This window comes from Nannospalax galili, unplaced genomic scaffold (genome assembly GCF_000622305.1).
Source record: "Nannospalax galili isolate Female #2095 unplaced genomic scaffold, S.galili_v1.0 scaffold104, whole genome shotgun sequence".
Taxonomy (NCBI): Eukaryota; Metazoa; Chordata; class Mammalia; order Rodentia; family Spalacidae; genus Nannospalax; species Nannospalax galili.
This window is the reverse complement of record NW_008353596.1, coordinates 2,113,958-2,139,764: the sequence shown is the minus strand read 5'-3', so window position 1 is coordinate 2,139,764 and position 25,807 is coordinate 2,113,958. Positions and strand designations below refer to the sequence as shown.

The following is a 25,807-nucleotide window of genomic DNA, read 5'->3' as shown; positions in this document are numbered from 1 at the left end:
CAATCTTAACGTCTGTGGATGCATACCATCATTTGCTGAATGCTGCACAGAGTTGTGGTTGTGTCTGGCAGGTGATTCTTTACTCCTTCAGCTCTATGCACATAGGTGCTCAGTGGATACTTACTGATTTCAATGAATAGTGGTGGCTTCTTTTAAGAAACGGTTTAAGATTTTTCTTTTAATAACTTTGTTACTATTTTTATTTTATGTGTATGAGTGTATTGCCTGCATGTAGGTAAGTATAGCTGTGTCGTGCAATGCCTGCGGAGGACAGAAGAGGCCATTGGAGCCCCTGGAACTGGAGTTATGGACAGTTGTTAGCTGCCATTTGGGTGCTGGGATTCGAACCCAGGTCTTCTGCAAGAACAACCAGTGTTCTTAAACGCCGAACTATCTCTCCAGTCCATCTTTTAATAATTTTAAGACAAAGATGGAGTTGAATAGAAGAGAGACTGTAAGAGAAAGTAGAAAGTGGCAGGTGGCACACAGGACACGTATAGACATTTAACTATCGTGTCTGGACTCATAGATACAGATTGATTTATATGCATTCTAGACTGGGTGTTAGTAAATAATTGAGAAAACTAAATTTCCCTTTCTATCTGTTGGTGAGAATTTGCCAAACAGTTGATAGGTTGTAAAGGTTCCCTCCTGATTTAACTAGCAGGAAGGACATAAGCTGTAGGGTAAAACACCTGATTATATCCCAACTCTGCAACTTGCTAGCTATATGACCCTAAAGGATATCTCACTCTAGTTTATCTGTACAGATACAAAAACCTACGTATCCCTCTGAACTATTGGGAAGGGTTCAAGGAGATGTATATGGAAGGACTTGGAGAGGGGGTGGCCTTACTAACTCTACCCACAAGTACAGGGACTCTTTAAATTTTAATTTTTGAGACAGTTGCTAAGTTGCTTAGGCTGGCTTTAAATTTACAATCTTCCTGCCTCCGCCTCCTGAGTGCTGGATTACAGGTATGCACTACCATACTTGAATGCGGCTTCTCTTAAAAAATTATACATTATTTTGATGTGTGTATATGCATGATGTGTATGTGCAGTGTGTTTGTATGCGTGCACACACGTGCCATGGCGTTCATGTGGTTGGAAGACAACTTGTGTAATTATTTCTCTCTGTCTGAATTTTATGAGTTCCAGATATTGAATTTAGATGGCTAGACTTGCATAGCAAACCCACTGAGCCATCTTGCTGGTTCCCTCACTCCTTTTTTATTAATTTTTTAAAAAATTGCTTTAAAACTTTTGAGACAATCTTACTACATAGCCCGGGTTAGCCTTGAACCCACTTTGTAGCCCAGGCTGGCCTCAAACTTGAGGCCATCCGGCCTCATTCTCCCAAGTGTTAGGATTATAAGTGTGTGCCGCCCTGGCAAGCCTTCAGCACCCTGTATTTTATAAAGCAAAATCAAGACTTGTGCAAAAAGTTTAACATTTCCTTGAGCCATGTGCATATATTTATTTGTAAAGCTATCTGTATATAATATGTCTGTATGTACTTGTAGAGGCCTACTGTTGAGTTGCCCATAAGTTCAGTGAGCCATTCTTTGAGAGAAATGATAAAATCTTATACTATGGTTTGGAGAATTTGGGCGGTACTATGATGCTTAGTAAGAGAACTACCAGTTGATCAGATTAGACCTTTTGCTAGTACTACAGAGAGAACCCTTCACTTCCAGCCCTGTGTTAGGTATCCTAGTAGAAAGGGACTGGTGATTAACATGTGTGCATGTTGAGTATTCTAATTTGTGAAGTTAAGATTTTTTTAATTCTTATAGCAAAGCTGGTAATTTTGACCTTTAATAGAATAAGCAAGGTTTCCTTCTGGGCTGTATTATTGTTAATTGAATTCGTTGACAATGGGAGAAAAACCTGTTGGTCAAGAACGAACTTGTTACGGTCTGTTAAGTTTCTGCTTGATCACAGTTGCTTAACAGGAAGTTTGTCTTTGTAGGCAAATGACTGACTAGGAAGACCTGACAATCCAGTAGTGTCTCTAACCTTGACCTTATTTACTGTTTTAACAAACATAAACTTTTGTGTAAAATTCTGTGACACTAGGAGGAAGCTTGTTTAGGAAATTCCCTTTCTTGGTTAGCCTACATTGAGACTTTCTTCACAGGGGGCTGAAGAGATGGCTCAGTGGTTAAGATAAGAGCGGTAAAGTTCAATTCCTAGCAACTATACCTGATGATCTGATGCCTCTGGCTTCAGTGGGCACCTGCACTCCCGTGCACATGTCCATCCATAGACATGTAATTTTAAAAAGTAAATAAATAAAAGGCCTTCACAGCATAGAGGGCAGTGAAGAAAAAACTGGGGTAGTAACAAGAATGGAGGAACAAAAGAAAACTGCTTGTTCCAGCAAGTGTGGAAGGCCTCTGGTCACGGAGAAGGAAAGATAAGGTGTGGGCTCTACTATTGAAAAAGGAGCTTTTCACAGTACCCATTGGTTTTTATTTTCTAAGGAGTTAAGCTGAGACGTTTAACCACTTTTAAGAACTAATAGTAAAGTATACTTTGGTTATCTGAGATGACCACTTGAGAGAGAAAAGAGGCACAAGTAGGAAGAACTCGTCCTCATACTCCCAGTCTCCCATCTGTTAATCTTACATAAGGCTGGCCACTAGTTAGGCATTGGAGAGCGAGTTCTTTGAAGGGAAGTGTGAAAAATTAACTCACAGGGAAAGGCCAGAGGATTCAAATGGTTGTAAGAAACAAGTTGACTGGGGAAGTGATTGTGGTTTGTTATCACCTGTCCTGCATTTTGGATATAAGTAAGTTGTGCTTTGCTTAAAAAGGCATCTTGCATTGCTTTAGCAGTTAACTGCTGGCTGGAGTTCATTGGATACTTTTGTCAAAATAGGATTTCCAGTTTAATTAATTTATTGAGGGAGGGTCTCATGTATCCTGGACTGGCCTGGAACTTGCTTATGTAGCTAAGGATGGCCTTGAACTCCTGATACTCCTACCTCCACCTCCAGAGTGCTGGGGTGACAGAAGTGCCTGATGCACTTTTTGGTACCATGGGCAGGCCCTAAGACTTCATACATGCGCACTATCACATCCTCAGCCCTCCAGTTGTTCATTCTTGACTCAAGGGAACAGTGCATTCTTTGTTTGGTGTTTTACTTTCCTGTAAGTTGTGAGGACTAAGATAGTTCCATCAGAGCACTATGGTGAGGTTAATCATAGATAGGTATTGGACTTAAGTTGCTGTGTCCAGAATGTGAAAAGACACATCTTTTAGTTATTGTCTGCAGACTGTTGATACATCTTAGAATTAAAAAAATTACTTGAGTTCAGAAGGATTAGAGATTCTTTGTCTTGAACATAGTTTGCTGTTAACACAAAAAGAACAAAACTACCTTTGCGATGTTTTCGTTTTAACATCAGTGTTATGGGCCTTATAATTGCATGGCTCTTTGGTAATGAATGGAATGCTTTTTAATGTGGACTGATCTGTGGAGTTTGTTCTTTCAGTCAGTGAGCCTGAAATTTTTACTTAACCCCTCTGTATTTTTGTAGTTCCATTAACTTAGGACTTCTGAGAGTAATGCTTAGTTTCTTCTGTCCCAAGAATAATGGGCTGTCTGACCCTTGAACTTAAGAGGTGGCAATGCTTTATGCCTGGCTTTACCACTTGTAGCTGTGGGACTCAGGAGAAGTTCTTTCTGCTGTATTTTGCGAATTATATGTGGGTAATTAATATACAAGGGCCTGGCCCATGAACAACCCTTCAATAAAGATATTTAATTACTACAGGAACAAACTGAGGCAATTTAGGAAGTAGCAGTCTTCTGTGCATGTAAGTTCAGTCTCTAGGTTTTTTCCCTTTGTCATCTTATTTAATAAGTCTTTTTCTTTTATAGTTTTTTTTAGAGTTTGCAGTCTAATGGAAAAGCTCACATGGATGAAAAAGAATGTTGATAGATTTTGGATGGACCTCAGTATTTCTAGATGTCTCTTGTAAATGACTTCTTATGCTCTTCATTATTTCCTTAGGTAATCTGAGGACTGGCCATACATTGTGGGGTATAGGCCTTCATTGAACCGTAGGGTCGCTCTTGCATTGTCATGTGCTTAAGAATGCTTTGTTTTCCAGTTGAGCATCAAGGATTTGAGTAATGTGTGTAGCTTTGATGTCTTCTAAGTAGCAAACAAAAAGATTTCTTTGCCAGGTACTTACGTAAATACCTTCATTGGGAGATATTTGACCCCTCCCATATTTTCATTTTGGCTGACATGCGTTTCGTGGTGGCTTAGAAAACTGATAAGGAAGTTCATTGTAGTTGAAAGGTCAGGTACAGTTTATGTGGATGGTAGGCGAGTTTCTAGCCACTCTGATTTGTAATTTGTATGTGTTTATCATGAATGAACATAGTAGCTGTATTTCATGGTTTGACATGAAGAATTTTGACCTCTTCTCGCAACATGAGGTGAAGAATACTGCCACAGACCTTTTATGTCAAAGGTCCATGCCTCAGACCCACTATTCTCTTGACCCTTCTTTCCATTTCTTGGTGGCTCTCATTTGCCACTGGTGCCATGGTGGGTGTATGGATTGCTTTCTGTCTTTCAACAGTTACCGAAGTGCATGTTTGGGATTTTGTTGAAGAAAGCTGGAAACAGTAAACGGAAAGAATCTTGGAAGCTGCCTGACTGCTGTCTTTTCTCAGACTAGTCTGAAGGGGAGTCCCCCATTCATTCTGGACTGGTGATCTCGAGTACAGACTAGTTTCCAGGTAAGCGATTATCCTGCATTGTTTTGTGTGGAACTCACCGCATTGAAAGAAAATTTAAAAACAAAAAGCTTTTCAAAGTTGAGTGTGGTGACTCACACCTTAATCCTAGCACTTGGAAGCCTAAGGCAGAAAGAAGGATTGCAGTGAATTTGAGGCCATCCTGGGCCACAGAATAAGACATTGTTTCAACACCCATCCTTTTTCTCCTTTACTAGGGAATGGAAGAAATATTAGGTATTTGTGTGTTAGATCAGTGAAGGGTTCTGTGGCAGAATTACTGGTAAAAACTTTGTGTACATACATAGAAGTACAGTTACGGGCTTAAATTTTTTCTAGTCAGAATTTTAACAGAGAATATAGTAAACAGGGATTTTTTTGGAGCTAGAGGAGATATCTTATAAATATATAAGCCAAGTGTTCATTTTATGGCATTTTCTCACATGATTTATCATTAATATGTGGTCAGATTATTTTTTGAAGATACCATGTAAAGTAGTAGTCTCGTGAGAACTTTTGGAGGGTCTTCTCAGGAAGATTTACTCCCTGTGGCAACTGCTGATTGAGAGCATCTAAGTGCCAGGTACTGCTGACCATCATTTGTGGTTTTTCTTAATGTGCATTTTATAGATAGTGAAATGAAGCTCTTAAGTACTAAGCAAAAGCAAGTGACTCAGGGTCATAAGCTAGTAAATGGCTTAGACAAATGGCTAAGCCAAGGTTTAAGCTTAGATCTTTGTGTCTCGGTCTGTTTTAACTGCATTTGCTAAAGTTTGTACTTTAGCCTTCTGGATTTTCACTTTGAGTTTTTACAGTGGATTCTCATTTCTCTCTCTCGGCTCTCTCAGTTCAGGTGCTCATGTGTGCATGTGGGGGTCCGAATGGAGGCCAGGGCTTGATATCAGGTGTCATTCTCAGTAGCTCTTTCACCTTAGTTTTTGAGACAAGGCCTCTCACTGAACCTGGAACTCACTGATTCTGCCAGACTGGCTGGCCAGGGAGCCCCAGGGACCTCTGCTTCATCAGTGATCATTATACCACACCAGACTTCGTGGTTGGTTTTTGATCGTTTTGCTCTTTAACATGGGTGCTTAGGATCAAATACACGTCTTCATGCTTTTGTAGCAAGCACTTTATTGACTGAGTCATCTCCTTACTCCTGTGTAGTCGATTTTCACTTGAAAAACACATGCTTATGCTGGCACATGCCTTTAGTCCCAGCACTCAGGAGGCAGAGACAGGCAGATCTCTGTTGAGACTGAGGCTAGCCTGGCCTACATGGTAAGCTTCCAGGTCAGCTGGGCCTACAGGGTGACCCTGTCTCAAAAAGAAAAAAGAAAAAAAAAAATGTGCTTACCTAACTGTTTGAATGTGGTGTTGTAATAATTTCTGGTTCTCTACTTATTAAAATCCAAGAGAGTTTTAGTCAGTTCATTAGATGTTTATAAGTTCATAAGAGGGGCGCAATACATCGAAATGTTAAAAGGTGCTTTAAAAATTGTTTTTGGATTTATTTATTTTTATTTTATGTATATGAGTGTTTTGCCTGCATGTATGTAAGTGCATCACATGTGTGCAATGCATTTGGAGGCCAAAAGAGGGCATTACGTCCCCTAAAACTGGAGTTACTGACATTAGTTGCCGTGTAGATTCTGGGAACGAAACCTTTGTTTCTGGAAGAACAGTTAGCTCTCTTAACTGCTGAGATGAGATATGAAGATAAAAAGATGATATAAAGAAGATGTAAAGATGAGAGAATCCCTCTGTTCTCTGGACTGTAGTGTAGAGTGCCATCCAGTTACCAAGGTAGATGTAGCGATGTTGAAGACTAAAACTGTGTACCATTTTTTTTTTTTTTTAATGTATATGTGTGTATTGCCTGCATGTATGTAAGTGCACCCAGGTCATGCAAAGCCTGTTGTGGTCAGAAGAGGGTGTTGGATCCCCTGGAACTGGAGTTATGGATGGTTGTTATGGTGGGTGCTGGGAATTGAACCCAGTTCCTCTGCAAGAACAGCCAGTGCTCTTAACCACTGAGCCATCTTTCCAGCTTCTCATTTTCTTAGTTCAAGAAATTATTGCAGCTGGATGTGGCAGCTCACACCTGTCACCCCAGCATGGGGGTTGGGGGAACTGGTTGTGAATTCTAGGCCAGCATGGCCAATGTGGCCAGTAGAATAAGGTACAGTCTCAGTCAACAACAACATCAACAACAACAAAGTCATTACAAGGAAAAAGGAAACAATTGTTGAATATCTGTTTTTCTACCCTTGTCTTGGGTTCCATCAGCTGTCTGACCCTCCCTCTCTTCCCAAGCAAACTCACAGTAGAATACTTGAGTTCAAGTTGTCTTTCAGACGGTTTAGCCTGGGTCTTGCCCAGGCTACCTTGAATCTGTGACCCTCCGGAGTGCTGGGATTACAGGTGTGTACCAATATGCTGGCCTATGTGATTGTTTTGAAATGTAGCTTTGCAATTAAGTAACATATAATTCTAACCTTCACTTTATTGAATTTATACTTAAATAACCAGGTGCACAGTTTTAGAATTTGCTATTGTCCTAGGTGATATGGTTAGCATCCTCAGAAATCTGATTTAGTCAATGTACTCGAAGCAACTCTTTGTCTGAGAAATGGAATTATATTAGCTAGCTTTACAATACTGCTAAAATTGGAATTTATAATTTATAAATTTACAGTAATATATTTTTTCTTTTGAGACAGGGTCTCATGTAGCCTAGGTTGGCCTTGAATCTGTTATGTGGCTGAGGATAGCCTTGAACATGTTGTGTGTTTTTTTTTTTTTTTGGTCTTTTTGAGACAGGGTCTCCCTGTAGCCCCAGCTGTCCTGGAACTCACTATGTAGACCAGGCTGGCCTTGAACTCACGGAGATCCTCCTGCCTCTGCCTCCCAAGTGCTGGGATTAAAGGTGTGCGCCACCATGCCTGGCAAACGTGATGCTTTTGCATCTACCTCCAGATTGCTAGGATTGCAGCCATGTATTATGCTGTTTTATGCAATCCTGGGGATCAAACCTAGGACTTTAAAAGCATGCTAGGCAAGCACTCTACCACCTGAGCTACATCTTGTCCCCAAGTATGTCCTTGTAGGTAGATTTGCTAGCTACATGTTATTTCTGTGCTAGTTTAATTCAAAGAGGCCTATAGATGCAAGCCAACACGGCTAGGGCATTCTCTTGTGTAGGCAGACTTGACCTAGTGAGTCATATCATGGACTCAACCTGTGAGTAAGATACCTGTTGGATAGGACTGGGAACCTTTTTGGTTTACTGTGGGGGTGGATTGATTTGATGGCAAAACCTCTCCCTTTGTCTTCTCTGTTTCTGCTTCTCAAAGTCGTCTCTGAGGAAGGCATTTAAGATTTAGGGGTTTGCTTTTTTAAAAAAAACTTTTGTGTGTGTGTGTGTGTGTAGTGTGTGTGCATATGCCACGTGTGTGCAGGTTCCTTTGGAGGCCAGAAGAAGGTGTTGTATCCCCTGGAGCTAGAGTTACAAGTGGTTGTTAGCCCTCTGATGTGGGTGCTGGTTACAGAACTTGGGTCCTCTGGAAGAGTGGCATATTCTCTTCACCATTGAGCCATCTCTTCAGCCCCGTTTATGGTTTTGAGGTGGGTTTTGCTGCTTAGCCTGGGCCAATCTGGAACTTGCAATATTCCTGCCTTCACTTCCTCAGTGCTGGGATTATAGGTACATGCCACCACACCTGATTCAAAGCATTTGTTTTCAGGCCAGTGAGTATATTCAGCTTGAATTCACTTTTGTCTTACAGGTCTGAGAGGCCCATTGTTTTCTTTTTTGTTTTTCATTTTTGCATGTGTATGTGCTATGTGTTCCTGTGTGTATGTGGGCATGTGTGTGCAGGTCTGAGTGCACGTTACATTGAGAGTGGAGGCCAGAGGTTGATGTTGGATGTTTTCTTCTATAGCTCTCTGCCGATCTACTAGAGATAAGGCCTCTCACTGAACCTGAATCCATTGCTTCAGCTCAGCTCTCTTGCCCTGGGGAATCCTGTCTCCACTTTCCTAGCACTGGGATTATAGGTGGGCTTTTATGTGGGTGCTGAGGATCCAAATTCCTGTCCTTACTCTTGCAAGACAAGTGCTTTATTCTCTGAGACATGTCCCTTAGTTTTTCATTGTGTTCCTTTGTCGCTGAATGAGCCATTTTTTTTTGTCCATTTTCCATTCTTAAGAAGGTGCTTGATTTTTCACTTGCTTCCTGTGGCCTCTTTCTATTGTAACATATTAGCTACTTACCCTGGCTATACAGTATGTTGTAAATAGGGTCACACCCACAGGACTGCACATTCGATGGTATATTTTCTTTGCAGTACATCATGTTGTTCGGTGGAGCTTGTTTTTAGCTTACTGTGTCATTACTGTCCTTCTGTTGTTTCCCTTCTGTTCTTGAAGGAGAAAAGGTACCATAAGTAAATTTGTATTTTAGGAAGTTAGCTTTGGCAAGTGTATGCAGGATGGAGAGACTGAAGGCAGAGAGATCAGTTGGGCTTGGTGAGCAGTAATAAAAGGGAACGAAAGTACTCACAGAGGGGTGACTGGGTGCTGTGGCTTAGAAAAAGTTGTAGGTGGAGAATTTAGGAATATGGCATGAGGTTTTTTGTTTTTTTGTTTGTCTTGGGCTCTTAGGTAGATGTTTGCTTTCTTCCTCAGGATGGAACAAGAGATTAGGGGAGGAGAAGGAAAGAATTCACTTTGGGGTTAGATTAATAATAAATTTGGGTTGCCTATGGGTAAATAATCTAATAATCTAAGGGTAAATAATAAACTAGGACTATTGGTCTGAGCTTACCAAATAGGGCAAGGCTAAAGAGAAATATTCAGGAACCTTGGGCCTCTGTGGTAGCTAACTTTTACTTACTAGAGTTACAAGATTACTCAAACGTAGACTGGTATCTGGGAATGCCAACATACAGCCATGAACTGTAGCTACAGGTCAGCATCCAAGATATCTGTGAAGTTGACCAGGAAATGTTACAGTTCGTTTGCCCCCTTCTCAAAATGTTTTGGATTTCTTTCTTTCTTTTTTTTTTAAAAATTTTTATTTAATTTATTTTTATTTTATGTGTATGTGTGTATTGCCTGCATGTAGGTGGTGCACCCATGTCGTGCAATGCCCGCGGTGGTCAGAAGAGGCTGTCGGATCCCCTGGGACTAGAGTTACTGACAGTTGTTAGCTGCCATGTGGGTGCTGGGATCCGAACCCGGGTCTTCTGCAAGAAGAACCAGTGTTCTTAACCACTGAGCCATCTCTCCAGCCTCAGATTTCTTTATTTTTATTTTATATGTTTGACTGTGTTGCCTGAATGTATGTGAGTGCACCTGTGTTGTGCATTGCTGAAGAGGCTGGAAGAGAATGTTGGATCCCCTGGAGATGGAGTTATGATGGTTTTTAGCCCCATGTAGGTGTTGGGAACCACCATGTAGGTGTTGGAAACTGAACTCGGGTCCTGTGCAAGAGTAGCCAGTGCTCTTAATCACTGAACTATCTCTTCATCCCCTACAGTCTTTCATCCTGATGAAATCCCTTCTCAGCCAGATAGCATCTGTTCCCAGTCAGCAGATGAGTCCATTGCATTTAGGTTGTGATTTTTCTCTTCTACTCTAATTGGTTAATTAATAGAGGCACAGTTTCTAAAAAGTCTCTGTTGTCATTCCAGATCTTTTATGCTTCACACAGATTCATTTTCTACATCTGGTTAGGAAAACAACCTAAGCGGAGATGGGGAACAGAAGTCTGCCCTTCTAGCCTGTCTCAATTCTGAATGCTCCCTCCTAGCTGTGGTGAGTGTGGTCAGGGTATTTTTAATTTTTTTTTATTATTATTTTTTTTTGGTGTTTTTTGAGACAGGGTCTCCCTGTAGTCCCAGCTGGCCTGGAACTTGCTCTGTAGACCAGGCTGGCCTTGAACTCACTGAGATCCACCTGCCTCTGCTGGTATTAAAGGCGTGTACCATCATGCTCAGCTTTGTGGTCAGGGTATTTTAAAGATGACATTATTATTATTATTATTATTATTATTATTACTACCAATTTTGGTCTTTTTGAGATAAGGTCTCTCTGTCTCCCCAGCTGGCCTGGAACTCCCGATATGTAGACCAGTCTGGCCTAGATCTCACAAAGATCTGCCTATCTCCCCTCTACCGCTGAGTGCTGGAATTAAAGGCCTGTGCCTGACAGACAACATTCTTTTTTTTTTTTTTTTAATTATTTTTATCTTCTGTGTATGCATGTATTGCCTGCATGTAGGTAAGTGCACCTGTGTTGTGCAGTGCCTGCAGAGATCCGAAGAGGCTGTTGGATCCCCTGGGGCTGGTCATGGACAGTTGTTAGCTGCTATGTGGGTGTTGGGATTCGAACCCAGGTCTTCTGCAAGAACAATCAGTGTTTTTAACCGCTGAGCCATTTCTCCAGCCCCCTGACAACATTATTAACATCACAATATGAAGTCTAAATACAAGTCAGCTATTTTACCTGCTCATCAGTTAAACAGCTCTTACAGTGCTGGAGTAAAGATGAGCTATGTTGGAATAATTGATGCTGTGCTGGTCTCTAGTATGTCCTTAAAGGGTTCATTTATTTATTTTGAGACAGGGTCTCCCTATGTGGTTTGAGCTGGCCTCAAATTTGCCATTCTTTTTTAAAATATATTTTATTTAATTTTTGTTTTATGTGTATTCATGTATTGTCTGCATATGTGTAAGTGCACCTGTGTCGTGCAGTGCCCATGGAGGACCGAAGAGGCCATCGGATCCCTTGGAACTGGAGTTACAAACAGTTGTTAACTGCCATGTGGGTGCTGGGATTCAAACCTGGATCTTCTGCAAGAACAGCCAGTGTTCTTTACTGCTGAGCCATCACTCCAGCCCCAAACTTGCCATTGTTTAAGGGACACCACGCCCGGCTTGAACCTTATTTTTTTATGTAAAATATGACTTGATCATCTTACATGTCAGTTCCCAGAGGGCTCTCATTTTTTTTGAAGAGATACTTTAAAAAATGCTTGCTGATTTATTGTATAAATAGGCTGTGATTTGTGTAACTAGTCCAGACTGATGTAGCAATAATATAGATCATTTCTGCTGTTACATGCAATGCTATAAAATTGTGCATATGTTATTTCATGCATGAAGGAGTATATCTTTAGGACAGATTCCAGGAAGGAGGTAGGCTGTGTAGATGTTTTAAAAGACCAGGCCCTGGACTAGGAGTATATACAGTGAGTTGCCTAGCACATGCAAGGTCCTGGGTTTGATCCCCAGCATTGCAACAGTTTATATTGCACAGGTTTTGCCCAAGACTGCTTGTTTCCTGATACTCTAATGGTGTTCATTGGATTTTACTGGAAGTTTAAAAAGTTGTTGTTCCCCTCCCCACCTAACCCCAAGCCCAGGACTTTATGCTTGCTAAGCAATAGTAGTTCTACCATTGAGCTAAACCCCTAAGGTGCATGAGAATAACATGTACTGAAGAGTTGGGAGCAGAGAGGTACAGCAGACACTGATGCATGTTCTGTCTAGTCGGCCATCATCAGCCCGCCCATGTTGGAGTCTTCTCTGTGCTACCTTCTCTCCCTTTATTTCCTTTCTTTCCTTCCCCCCTCTCCCTCTTCTTTCTTACCCCCAATATACATCTTTGCTTTGTTGCTAAAAAATTTGTAAGTAGGTTGCAAGTATCGTGGTATACTTACACCTGTTTTGTAGTTAGTAGTCTCTTTACTGTCTTCATCTACAACAGCCGGTCTCCTCTTTCCTCTTTTTCTGCACTGACTTCTCTGAAGAGCTGGGTTCAGATAGATGCCTTATATGATATGCAATATTATGCATTCATTTGAGTATTTCCTCATGGTATCATTTAACTTGTTTCTTTAGCTTCTTTAGTCTCTGAAAACTGGAAGTTTGAGGAATTGCATCCAAGTTAAACTTTTTGGTAAGAATGCTTCATCACAGAGCTGGAGAGATGGCTCAGCGGTTAAGAACACTGACTCTTCTTGCAGAAGACCTGGGTTCGAATCCCAGAACCCACATGGCAGCTAACAACTGTCTGTAACTCCAGTTCCAGGGGATCTGGCAGCCTCTAGCCTCTTCTGTCCTCGGCAGGCATTGCATGACACAGGTGCACTTACCTACATGCAGGCAGTACACACATACATATAAAATAAAAATAGTAAAATATTGAAAAAAAAAAAGAATGCTTCATTACAGTGGAAGCGGACTTCACAAGTCAATGAAGGCATTTGATAACATTGGGAGCTGTGTTGAATTCGATCCCTTGGTTAAGGTGGTAGCAGTCAGATCCCTGTAATAAATTTACCCTTTTCTCCTGGTAGCCAGTTCTCTGCAGGCACTGTTTTGGCACCTTATTTGACTTTTTCATTTGTAGCTCTTTACCTGCTGGCTTCAGCATCCTAACCCTGAAGTCCATTGTTATAATCGGGGCTACACAATTATGGTCATCTAGTTGTTCCTTTTCCATTTATTAGCTAGCATTCTACCTTGCTTTTTGTGTCACAGTACTCTCGTGGGTTTTATTTATTCAGTGTGTTAGCAGTCAATTACAGCCTTTACTGATCCTCACACTGTCCCAGATTTGGCTAATGAGAGCCCCTTCTCGGTAACTCCCGCTTGCTTGTGATGTTTCCACATCAGTCTTTGTGTGTTTCCTGGCTTTTTTGGATCAGGTTGTCCCAGGTTTATGTTACATTCCCCTGTGGGAGCCAGCCATTTTCCCAAGATGCTCTGGCTCTTTAGGAGGAATTGTATTTAGAAACCACGAGCTGCCCCTGCTTGTAGACCCTTGTGGTGGACAAGGCCAAGAAATATATTTAGAAGGAACCATGACCTCTTGTTATTTCTGATTCAAACTTAATATTACAGAGATTTCCCCTCTCCTGAGTCCGTTAGTCTTTTGATTTTGAAAATCTAAGGTTCTTTAGTATACTGGTCGTCAAATTGAGGTACGCATTGTTACATAAATAGGTAAGTACCTTCATTTGTTACTGAGCACGTATTTCTTGGTAATATGGAGAATACAGAATAGAGTCGGATGTATTTGTTGTTTCCAATAGTTTTGCAATTTATATAAAGAAGTATAATTATATGAAGGTGTGGGAGTTAGAAGGGAAGACAGTTTCATATCGGACATTTTATTTTGTGAATGTGGTATATGTGCAGGTGTGTGTACATGTGTGTGTAGGTATGTACACCTGTATGTGCACAGGGAGACCAGTTCCTTTGAGGCGGGTCTCTCACTGAACCTGGACCTCTTCTTTTTTCTTTTTTTTTTTTTTGTCTAGGCTGTGCTGTGGTTAAAACCATGTGCCAGCCCACATCTGGCTTTTATGTAGTACTGGGATCTGAACACCTGCCCTCATGCTTACACAGCAAGTACTCTTAACCTCTGAGCTACCTCTGGCCTGAAACTCACTATGTAGACCAGGCTGGCCTTGAACTCACAGAGATCCGCCTGCCTCTGCCTCCTGAGTGCTGGGATTAAAGGCGTGTGCCACCACGCCGGATAGTTATTATTATTTTTAATTATATGTGTGTGTGCATGTGTGTCTCTGTGCATGGGAGTCCAGACCCACAGTCTCTCTCTTGCGTCACAGGTCTGTGACCCAGGCTGATCTTGAACTTATGACAATCCTACCTCATCTTCCTGGGTGCTGGGATTACAGGTGTGTGTCACCATGCCTGATGTGTTTTCTGCAAGGATGGATGAGTAAGTAGTTCTATGGATTGCTGAGTGTGGCTTGGTTGAAGCAGCTGAGTTAGATGAATTTAACTCCAGTTCCAGGGGAATCCGAAGCCCTCTTCTGACCTCTGCGGCATTGTACAACACGGGTGCACTCACATACATGCAGGCAATACACTCATACACATTTAAAAAAAATTAAATAAATAAAAAAATACATAAAAGAAAGGCAGATTATAATCAAATCTTGGACTTTGTTTAGTTCATAAGCTATAGACTAGCCTCCAGATAGATAGGAGTTCCATAGACAATTTTATTTGATCTGCAGAGATTTTAAAGATTGGGACTTTGCATGTCAAAATTCCTATTTCTGATTTTGTGTGAAAACTGGAGCTCACTAAGTTGTTGGTCCTTTGAGCTAGAACCTGTACTTTCCCATCCACTGTCCCATTATTCGCTCTTCACATTATCTAATGACACATTGAAGCTGTGATTCCTACATGGATTAGATGAGTGCAGTGGATGTGGTTTGAGAGTGGAGTGGGTCATAAAAGTTTGAGCAAGATCTGTGCTTTACAAAGATCATTCTGGCTGTTGGTTTGGAGGCTGCATTGGAATAAGAAAAATTAGAGCAGAGAGACCAATTAGTAGACTGCTGGATTATTCTGGGGAGAAATGACAAGCTGGTAACAGATGGTGTGAAGAGGGGGAAATGAGTCATTTTAGATATAGAATGGATGGATTGTACTGATATGAATATAATGTGTGTATAGATTGGCAAGAATGCACATTCTTTTTTTAAAAAAGATGTTTTGTGTGTGAGTGTGTGAGTGCATGTGCCACGATGGTGTGGGGGTCAGAGGACAACTTTTGGGAGTTGGTTTTCTCCTTCTATTGTGTTGAGGTGGGGTGAGCTGATTCTCCTTCACTTACTGTCTCACTACAGGAATGCTAGGATTACAGATGCTCACTCAGCCACCGCACACTCAGCCACTGGATCCAGATTTTTTACATGGGATCAGGGATGGAACTCAGGTCTCAGGGTTGCATAGCAAGTTCTTTTACCCACTGAGCATCTTGTCAGATCTGTAAATTCCTAGAAATCTTAAAATACAAAGTCTTGGGGCTAAGGCTATAACTCAGTGCTAGCTCTTGCCTAGTAACGTGGGCTAGGCTCTGATTTCAGACCTCAGCACTGTAACCAAAACAAAAACAGAGGTTAAAAAACCAGGAACTTAGTGGGCTGGAGAGATGGCTCAGCAGTTAAGAACACCAGTTGTTCTTGCAGAAGACTCGGGTTTGAATCCCAGCACCCACATGGCAGCTAACAACTGTCTCTGTAACTCCAGTTCTAGGGGATCTGACAGCTTCTTCTGTCCTCTGCCGGCATTGCACGACACGGGTGCACTTACCTACATGCAAGCAGTACACACATACACATAAAATAAAAATAATAAATAAAATAAAAAAAGGAACTTATATTCACTCATTGCTTCTTGAAATTGACCACTTGAGTTTTATAATCTATTAGTCAGTTTGGAAGCCAGCAGTATATTATTGTCACAGTGTAAAGTTTAGTTCTGTAATATGCTACAAAAAGTGTCACTTCATCAGACTGGGCCTGTAGCTCAGTGTAGATCCCTTGCCTGGCATAAGCAAGGCCCTGAGTTTGATCCCAGCACAGCCTTAGAAAAAAAGTAGCTTCAGCCTTGTTGTATTTCTGAAAGTTCTGTGTAAATATTTATCTTGTTATTCTTTTTATATCATAGCCCTTTAATTATGGAACTACATTTTCAAACAGAACTCCTAGTAGTGCTGCATAGTGCTTTTTAAGAACTTGTCTATGTTTAATTTCCTACAGTTTCTTCAAAAGCTAATCAAAAGATTGTAAATCCACATGATACTTGCCCATATAGTTCAAAATTATACCATATCAAGGCCGTTTGTACTGTTGATACTTTGTCAGAAATTCTCCCTGTCTACCTGGGGCAAGACTTAATCCCTTTGCCATGCCATCGCTGCAGACGCTCAGAGAGACATCGATATGAAGCATCATTTTGGGAAATAAACAGAGATTGGTTAAAAGCATTTGTGTATGTGCGTGTATGATTATTAGTATCTATTGTACATGGTTTATATACAATAAATCCATCTTAAGATACAGCTCAGTGAATTTCCATGTGACTTTACAGCACATAGTATGACTGCTACCTAGGACATGATAAAGGCTATTTCCAGAGCCTGAGCTAGCGAACTCTTCCACTGGTTTGTTCTACCCTCCTTTGCTGTTGGTCAGTATGTTTCTTTTTGAATCACACAGTGTGTGCTCTTGTGTTCTTTGCTGCTCGTCATTATGCTGGTGAAGTTTGCTGTTGTGTGTAGCTGTTTTTTCCCTCTGCATTTTTTCCATTGTTTTTCTAGTCCATTGCTCTTTTTACATGGTTGTTTGAAAAGGTGGGTTGCTGAGTATTTGTCTGCTATTGGTAAATAATTGGGTTTCTTCCAGTGTTTGACTGCTACTATGGATGACACTTCTAAGGTAGACATGTTTATATTGGGTACAAAGATCCGAAAGTAGGGGATGGGTAGTCATATATTTAATAAGATAACTGATGTGTTACCTGTTTTCCAAGTACCTGTACCAGTTTATGACTACTGTCACTAGTGTTCTAGTTATCACTGGATGATTTTGTCAGTCCTGTCTAGTCATCCTAATGGGTGTGTAGTGCTATCTATATTGTAGATTTTGTTTGCTCTTTCTTTAATCAGTCTAATAGAGTTGATGTTCAATTAAGTGTACTTATTTTAAGTGTAGTGTTTGAGTTTTCAGAAATACAGATGCTTGTATAACGACCACCACAATGTAGGTAGGGTGCATTTCCATGATCTCCAAAACCTCCCTCTCTTCCCTTTGCAGCCATTCTCATCCACCGCTAACGCTCAGGTGTCCTGCTTTGTGTAACTGTTGATTACTTCAATGAGTTCTAGGATTTCACACGGATAGGGTCATACAGCATTGTACAAACTGTGTGTACTGTTTGGTTTGGTTTATTTTGCTCAACATGGTTTTGAGAATCATTTTTAAAAGTTATTTGTAAGTGTGTACATGTCTCTGTGAATGTATGTCTATGTGTGTGCACTGGAGACCAGAAGAGGGAGTCAGATCCTTTGGATTTGGAGTTAATTTATTTTCGGGATGCCCAGCTTGCTACATGGGTGTTGAGAACTGTGGCTGTCATGATTGTGCAGCAGAAGTCCTTTACTCTCTCCCAGCCCTAAGAATCTTTCTTGTTATAGCAGCTCCTTTTTTTGCTTAGTAGCTTACATTAGATGAATGTGCAACAGTTTGTTTTTTCTACTGGTAGGTTTTTAGATAGTTCCCATTGTTTGACTGTTGTGAACAAAATCTGTGTGAACATTTGTGTACAGTTTTTTTGTGAGGATGTTTATTTGCAAGTGGGCGTACTTAGTGGAATTGTTGGCGTAGTGTAGATATAAAGAAAAAAAGCCTTTTCTGCTTGCTAACAAGAGTTCTGGCACCAGTTGTTTGACTTTATTCTACAAAAAGAAGTTCTCCAATTCTTTGTCCATGCCTACTGGGTATCCTGGCATTCAGTTCTGTCCCAGTACTACCTAGTTTGCATTAGCTCCCACAGACTGCCCCTGCTTGAGCCATCAGTTACAAGTCCCATGTTGCTGCTTGGGGGTTTCCTGACTCTTTTTCATGTTCAACAATGTACTGTAATGCTCAGAATTCAGGGAGACACTTTACTTAGGCCTGCTGGTTTTACGAAAGGATATTCTAAAGGATACACATGAGCATCAGATCGAAAGGCACCAAAGGTCGGTTCTTCTGGCAGCACTCACTTCTCCCCTCTAAGCTCCCTTATCCATATCAACTCAGGTCTGGTTGAAAGGGTATATTGTGAATAAGAAAGGTTCTGTTCATCCCTTTCACTCAGGGATTGCAGATTTTATAAGCTTTCATTCTTGGAAGGGGGCAGAGAGTACAGCAGGGAATCAGGGACCAAATATATATTTATTATGTCATAAGATGTATATGTAGCTTACAAAAATAATTCTGCTAGGAATTTCTCCAAAGCAGTAAGATATTCTTTTATTCCCTCTGGCAACATAGAGAATTTGATTTGCTTTACATTCTTGTCAGTGCTTAGTATTGTCAGTTTTTAATATTAGCCATTTTGAGTAAATGTCAAGTGATATCTCATTGTAGGTTAACTTAATTTCCCTAGTGCTCACTGGGTACTTGAAAACCCTTTTGAGAGAAGTGACAATTCAAGTCCTTGACCCTTTTAAAAAACTGAATCTGTCAAAGGACAAAATTACAACGAACTAATCTAAAGACTATAATTGGCTTTATTTTGTCTTTCTAGGACCCAGCAACACTTCGTTCTGTAAAGTTAATAGTGTTCAGTGAGCTGAGAGGAGGTTTGTTTTATAGAGGGCTGAAGGGAGTAGAAGCAAGATCAAGAAGCCACCTCAGAGCTGCTTCCTTGTAAGGCTGGCCACAGGGAGACAGAAGAGTAGAAAATAACTGATTTTCAGCACAGGCTTGCTTCAGGCTGCATTAGTAAGAATGAAGAGATTGAACTCAGGGTGGCAGACTTGGTGTGGAAGGCACCCTAGCCAGGTTTCCAGTGCCAGTCTCTATCTTTTTTTTCCCCTTTTTCTTTGAGACAATGTCTTGCTCTAGCTTTGACTGGCCTGGAACTTTGTTTAGACTAGGCTGGCCAAGAACTCACAGAAATCTGCTTGCCTCTGCTTCTGATGTGCTTCTGATGAGATCAAAGGCATGCACGGCCACACTTTGAGCTTCTTTATTTTGATAGTCTTTTGGTGTGTTCATTGGTGGTCAGTCAGAAACCTGTTGTCCTCTGGAGTCCTGTCTCTGCCCTTCAGTTGCTATGATTTTTTTTTTTTTTTTTTCCTTCTTTCTAGTACACTAGCTTCTGCTTGAGGGGCCATTTGTCATCATGGTTAAGGCACCTTGCCCAGCTAGCCCATGCTTATCCTTTAGAATTGAGCTCAATTCCCCAGGGACTGTGTATTATGTCTGGGTCCCCTGGGGCCTTTATAGGTCAAGCTCCAGCAGCATTCAGTTCTTTCTCTTCATGGCTGTTAACATAACTGTAGTTGGTGTACATTGCATAATCCCCTGCAAAACTGTCCTTTCCTTTAGGAGAAGGTAATCTCCACAGACAAGGCTCTAGGCTATCAGGTGAGGTCTGTGCATTCCAGGCCTGTTTTCTAGCATTTAGCACAGCTTACCCATTGTCTTGTTCTAAAACGCTGTTGGTACTTTTAAAGTGAAAACATACATTTCTTAAACTGTTGTTTTTTGAGACAGGGTCTCGCTATGCAGCCCCAGCTGGCCTGGAACTTGCTATGTAGGATTAACCAGGCTGACCTCGAACTCATAGAGATTTACCTGCCTCTGCCCCAGGAGTCCTGGTGTTAAAAGTTTGTTCCACCAAGCCTGGGCTCAGTATCATTTCTTAATATTAAATGACTTGATCCTGAAAATTAAAATCTGGCTCCAGAAACTCCTTTCAGAAGATAGAAAAGCATCCTTTTCTTTGCCTCCAAAGAGGCAAAGACTGGTCTTCTGGAGCTTGTTGGGGATGCTGTTACTTCTTGGCTATGAAGCTTCAGACTGGTCCTGGGATGACTGCAGGTCCACATGGCCTTGCTCCTAACTATGGGACTGTTTTGCTGTACCCTGTTCTCCGTCATGCTGTATAGAATAGAGGTCCACTCTCCATCTTGTGCCCTTTCCCTCCTTGCTTCTGTAAGAGCTCTGAAAAACCTGGTGATGTTTTAGAATTATGGGTGCTAGTTGTGAAGTAGACAAGGATATTTTCCTTTGAATTTCCATAGGCTTAAGCTATTATGATTTTACTGCTAACTGCTGATTCCAAGGATCACTAGGAAAATATTTTGATAGCACTTAGCACTTAAACATTTTAAATGACATGTTAAACATGGGCTCAAAATTAATTTTTAGGAAAAATAATTTTTGTTTTTATTTAGTTGTCAAGTTATGGGTGGTAGGTAAAATAAAGCATCACTTAAAATTACATGAGATGGCACTAATGATATGCAAGTATTAAGTAGTCATTGGAGAAAAATCAGAAAATAAAGATGATTAAAAAGTTTAGAAGAGAGAATGGCCACAGGAGACCTGCGCAAGATAAGGGACTTTTAGCATTGCCTCATGGAGAGGGGAGGGGCCTACAGGCAGTTAATGGTTGCTGGGGAGTGAGAGGCCTTCTCTTCCCTGGTGTGGCCACTGACTGTCTAGTTGCACATGCTTCTGTCCTGTAGCATCCCTAACTAAACTATGTTAATAAAGAGAAGGGTTGGGGCTATAGGGCATTGACAGACTACCTCTCTAGCATGTGTAATGCTTGGGCTCAATTTCCTGAATTGTAAAATAATCGGTCAGTAAACAGAGAAAGAAGAAAGTGAAAGGAAAATTTAAACCACCCATTATCCCTCTGCTAGAGATGCTATGAAGATCTTGAGAATTTGGGGAGCTTTAGGGTTTGAGTGTCTTTCTTACCTTAGATCATCACTCAAGATGAAGTAACTCCAGCTGACTCTCCACTGGTTGTGTTTGAGTTTCCAAGACTTGGTAGATAGTGAATTTCTGCTTTTCTTGTTTGCTCTTGACTTTTCCATCTGCTTTTTTTCCTCATGTCGTTTTCTTCCCTTCATGTATATCTCAGCTTGAAAATACTCCATGAAAATGAAGACATAATTCTAACGTATGATTGCTAAGAATGAAATATTAACTGCCTCTGTTAATATGACACATGTTCATTGTCTAATTCTCTTACAAAAATGTCATTGTAGTCAAAAGAAAGTTGTTACACATGAAGGCATGGACAGCAGTTTTTTATTTTTTTTTGTATATTTTTAATTGAAGTTTTGTATATTGCACACAAAACAGCTTAATCATCTTTATAATCCCTTCCCTACCCAACCCCCCCAAAGCCCACCCCACTAGATTTCATACATTCTGTCATATATGTTAAGGCCTATTGAGTCAAGTTGCCAAGGCGTCCCACTGGGGTCTAGTCAACCTATCTAAAGCCTCACCCTTGAAGAAGATCAGCTCTCCCTCACCCAGCAGTGATCTGCTAGCTGCCAGTAGTTCTTCACCTAAGATTGGGACCTGCTGCCCATTTCCCCAGTTCTCTGCTGGGTTTTTGTCAGTTTGGGTTTGCTTGGGTCTTGTGCATGCTGACACCATTTCTGTGCATTCGTATGAGCAAGGTCCCAGGAACCTGTAAGACCCTTTGCATATGGTCATGCACCCCCTCCCCTAACTCTTACAATCTTTCAGCCCCCCCCCAGTGGTCCCTGAGCCCTGGGTGGGTGAAGGAGTCCTCTTCGGGGTCCCACACTGTGCAGACACTTATTCTCTGTGCTTTGGCCATTTGTGGCCTTTTGTGTTCATCGCTCTCTGTTGCATTTTTATTTATTTTTATTTTTTGTTCTTTTGAGACAGGGTCTCCCTGTAGCCCCAGGCCTCAGTCTTACAGGGATCTGCCTGCCTTAACCTCCTAAGTGCTAGGACTAAAGGTGTGAGCCACCATGCCTGGCCTGTGTAATGATTTTTTTGTTTTAAAATCAGTAGTTACTTTGTTGAGGGTTTGCTATATTATTTAGGGCAGGAGCCTAGGTTCTAAATCTCCAAGACGTCTTTGTGCTCTATCATTACAGACCCTTGCTCCTTGGAAAGTGATAGTTGAGGCAAGTAAACATGATATCATAGCTCCTAACTTCGATTAACTGCAATGCTTACCTTGTTTACCTTGAGATGAGGACAGTCTTGAAGAGAAACTGAATGAGGACTAAGCTCTCAAACCTAGGTTTAGGGGGCTGACTCCTGGCCAGGAGGGTCTCATGGAGAGCATTTCACTGCCCACTGGTCCCCATGAAATAGATATTTTAGTTTACCTCGTGTGTCTAGTAGCTCCATTTCATTAGCATATAATTTTTTGTTTTACATCTTATAAGAAGGACATAATGGAAGTTTTATTGGGAAGAAAAGGACTTTGAATATGGAAGTTGGTAAGCGTTGACTTTTTCGTATGCTTTTAGTAATCTAGCTGAGAGAAATCTGTATTGATAGTACCCAAAAATAAATGTCTTCTGGTTTTCTAAGATAACTTTTTCACTTTTCTTTAAGTCATGGTGTTTCTCCAGCTGCCAAGACTGGTTCCTGGTTCCTCTGCTTAATGTAGCTTAATGCTGTTTTATTTCCTCAGCAATAGACTATTAGAATTTCAAAGTTTTTGTTTGTGTATTGTGTGCGTGTTCATGGGTGCCTGTGTATGTAGAGGTGATGTCCTCCTCTATCGCTTTCTACCTTATGTTTTGAGACTGAGTCTCTGGTGGAACCTGGAACTCACTGATTGGCTACACAGGCTGGCCAGTGAGCACTCCAGGAATCCTGTTTCTGCCTCCCCGGTGCTAGGGTTTCCAAATGTGTGCCACCACACCTGGCCCTTAAGTGAGTCCTGGGGATCTGAAAGTGGGTCTTTATGCTTGCTCAGCAGGTACTTGGGCACTTCACCTACTGAGCTGTTCCCCTGCCCAGCTGTTAAAAATTTTGATGTCTTGCTTGAAGGAATTGTTGCACTCATATTTATTAGGCTTTAATAAAACTACCATAATTACTAAAGCACCCATGCTTTCTATACTGTTTACTTCTACCTATTATCAGTGGGTTCCTTTGGGTTCTTTTTGAGCAGATTTTTCATACTTGTGTATATGTGTTCATCCTATATTCTAGAAAACAGTTTTTTCTTTTGATGTTGGCTTGAATTGGCAGTGTGCTTTACCTGTTATTTTTGATCTTAAGAACCTGTAGCTTGTTTTTATTCTTCTTTGATAGGTATTTTCAAAGCATTATGTATGCTGAGTTGCACTACTCACCCTACCCCAAACAAAGCTCAAGTGTGTTGGTAATGAATAGGACCTCAAACTGAAAAGGGCTATGGGATGTAGCACACAATTTAATTTGTTTTATTACTTTTTTGGTGTGTGTATATGTGTGGTTGTGTGTGTGTGTGTGTGTGTGTGTGTGTGTGTGTATGTACATGCATGGTGGTTGGAGGACAACTTTGTGGAGTCAGTTTCCTCTTTCCACCTTTATGTGGGTTCCAGGGCTCAACTTAGTTCACCAAGTTTGCATGGCAAATGCCTTTATCTGCTGAGTGCCCCCCCCCTAAAAAATTTATTTTCTTGAGACATGATCTTCTGTAGCCCCTGGAACTCACCATGACCTGGAAACTCACTATGTAGACCAGGCTGGCCTTTATCTCACAGAGATCTGCCTGCCTCTGCCTCCTGAAGAAGATGTGGCATGTCTTAGTTCTTTGCTTTGCTTATGCTCTTAGATCTGCCTGATATTTCTCTCTCTCTCTTCTGGCTCCTCCTACTCATCCTTTTGGCTTAGTTGAGACATCCTACTCTTTCGGGTGGGTTGTGTGCTTGTGGTGTGCCTGTGTGATGCGTGTATGTTTATATTGTACACTCTTCAAGTGTCTTCATTAGAATCTGCAGGAAGGGTTTGTTTTTAATTTGTGTGTGCGGACAGCTTAAGTTCACATACGCTTTCTGTTGAATGAGATGCTGTTCAGGATACTACTTGGGCATCTCAAGTGTGATGACAGGAGTTAGAGGAAGGTAATGACTTGATTTGGTGAGAAGTGGTTTTAAGAAAAAGATTTGAGAGGGGATTATAGAAAACCAATAATAAAGCAGATTTCTAAATCAAGAAAACAGTAGAGAAACGATATGACACACCTCCGTGGGTAGCTTTAACAGAACTACCTCTTTGAGAAGGAATCAGGGCAGGAGACTCAAAACAATCCCATCCACAAATACACCAACCATAGCTTTTGTGAGCACTGATGCCAGCCAGCCAATGAGAAGAAAAGGTGGCTGCAACTACTGTTCCCTTTTGATTTGAGGTTCCTATGGCAACTGAAAGAGAGCCAAGGACATTCTCTCTTACCTCTTAATAAAATTGCAGTAGGGGCGGGGGCGGGGGCAGGGGCAAGGGCAAGATTAAAGTTAAGGATAAGGTTAAGGGCAGGGTTAAGTTTAAGGTCAAGTTTAAGGTTAAGGTCAAGGGCAAGGTTTCTCTGAGATCTAGGCCAGCCTCTTCGACATAGTGATTCCAGGTCATCTAGAAGACCCTCTCTAAAGAAAAAAAGGGAATATAAAAAATAAAAATGAAAATAGGGCCAGTGAGATGGCTTAGTGGTTAAAGGCACTTGCCTTCAAGCCTCATGAGGAACCCAGGTGGAAAGAAGGAGAGAACTGACTTTGTTGTAAGCTGTCCTCTGGTCTCCATACCTGCACTATTGCATGTGAACCTATCCGTTCTGCTACATAAATTAAAAATGTAATAAAAATAAAACCAAATAAGCAAACAGAATCTTTTCTGAAATATATAAGTTTAATACCAAACCTTAAAAAGTTGTGAAGCAGGGGCTGAGGGGTGTAGCTCCAGAGCAGAGTACTCTCCTGGTATGTGTGAGACCATGGGTTCAGTTCCTGGTATAAATACACAAATAGATAAACAAATTAATACAGTTTTCAAGAGGAACTTGACCATTTTTACTGAATAAATGAAAATTACTTATAAATCAGCTTTCTAATTTGGTATACTGGCAGAATGCAGGTATGATCCTTAACTTCTATCCTGGAATCTGAGTGATTCTGTGAGTCAGAAAATTATAAAGAGTCCAAAAAGAACTTCAGAGTTGTAGGTAGGGATGTGACTGAGTGGTAGAGCATTTATGCCTAAGGTCTCAGCGGTCACCACTACTGTGTTGCCTAGGGTATGCTTTTAATAAAGTACATTGAAAATGTGCATTTCCATTGTTTCCAGAGAGCTGCTCAGATTTTTAAAATTCCATTTGCTTTCTACAATTTTCTATCCTTAATTTACATGCCTTTTCTAAATAATCTCAACTAGTAAGTAGAAAATGCTGGATAGGGATGTAGGTCTATTTGATCTCAAGCAAAAATTGTCTTTGTCTATAGTATGGTTGGAGTGATCTTAGACACACCCCCCAAACAACAACAACAGCAACAACAACAACAACAACAAAAGCCTCTGAGAATGAAGAAATTTTGCTGTGATAGTAAATGGAAACCCAGAAGTTAGAGTGAGTGAGTGTATGAGCTTGGGCCTAAAACTTTTGGAGTATTTTTATTTGGTTGTTTTTTGGTTTTTTGGTATGTGATTATTGATTAACTAAGCTTAGATT

General features: G+C 41.0%; 1 protein-coding gene across 7 annotated transcripts in view; it reads left to right on the top strand.

Moving 5' to 3' along the window:
* Nucleotides 1–25,807, top strand: part of Fbxw11 (F-box and WD repeat domain containing 11) — a 141,163-nt gene that overhangs the window by 6,426 nt on the left and 108,930 nt on the right. For 2 of the 7 annotated variants that reach the window (XM_017802641.2, XM_008850761.3), the window contains exon 2: nt 4,607–4,766. The exons of the other annotated variants lie outside the window; for them this stretch is intronic. The gene's annotated coding sequence lies outside the window, so the exon portion shown is untranslated. The remainder of the gene's footprint in view (nt 1–4,606; nt 4,767–25,807) is intronic. 7 annotated transcript variants of the gene reach the window in all.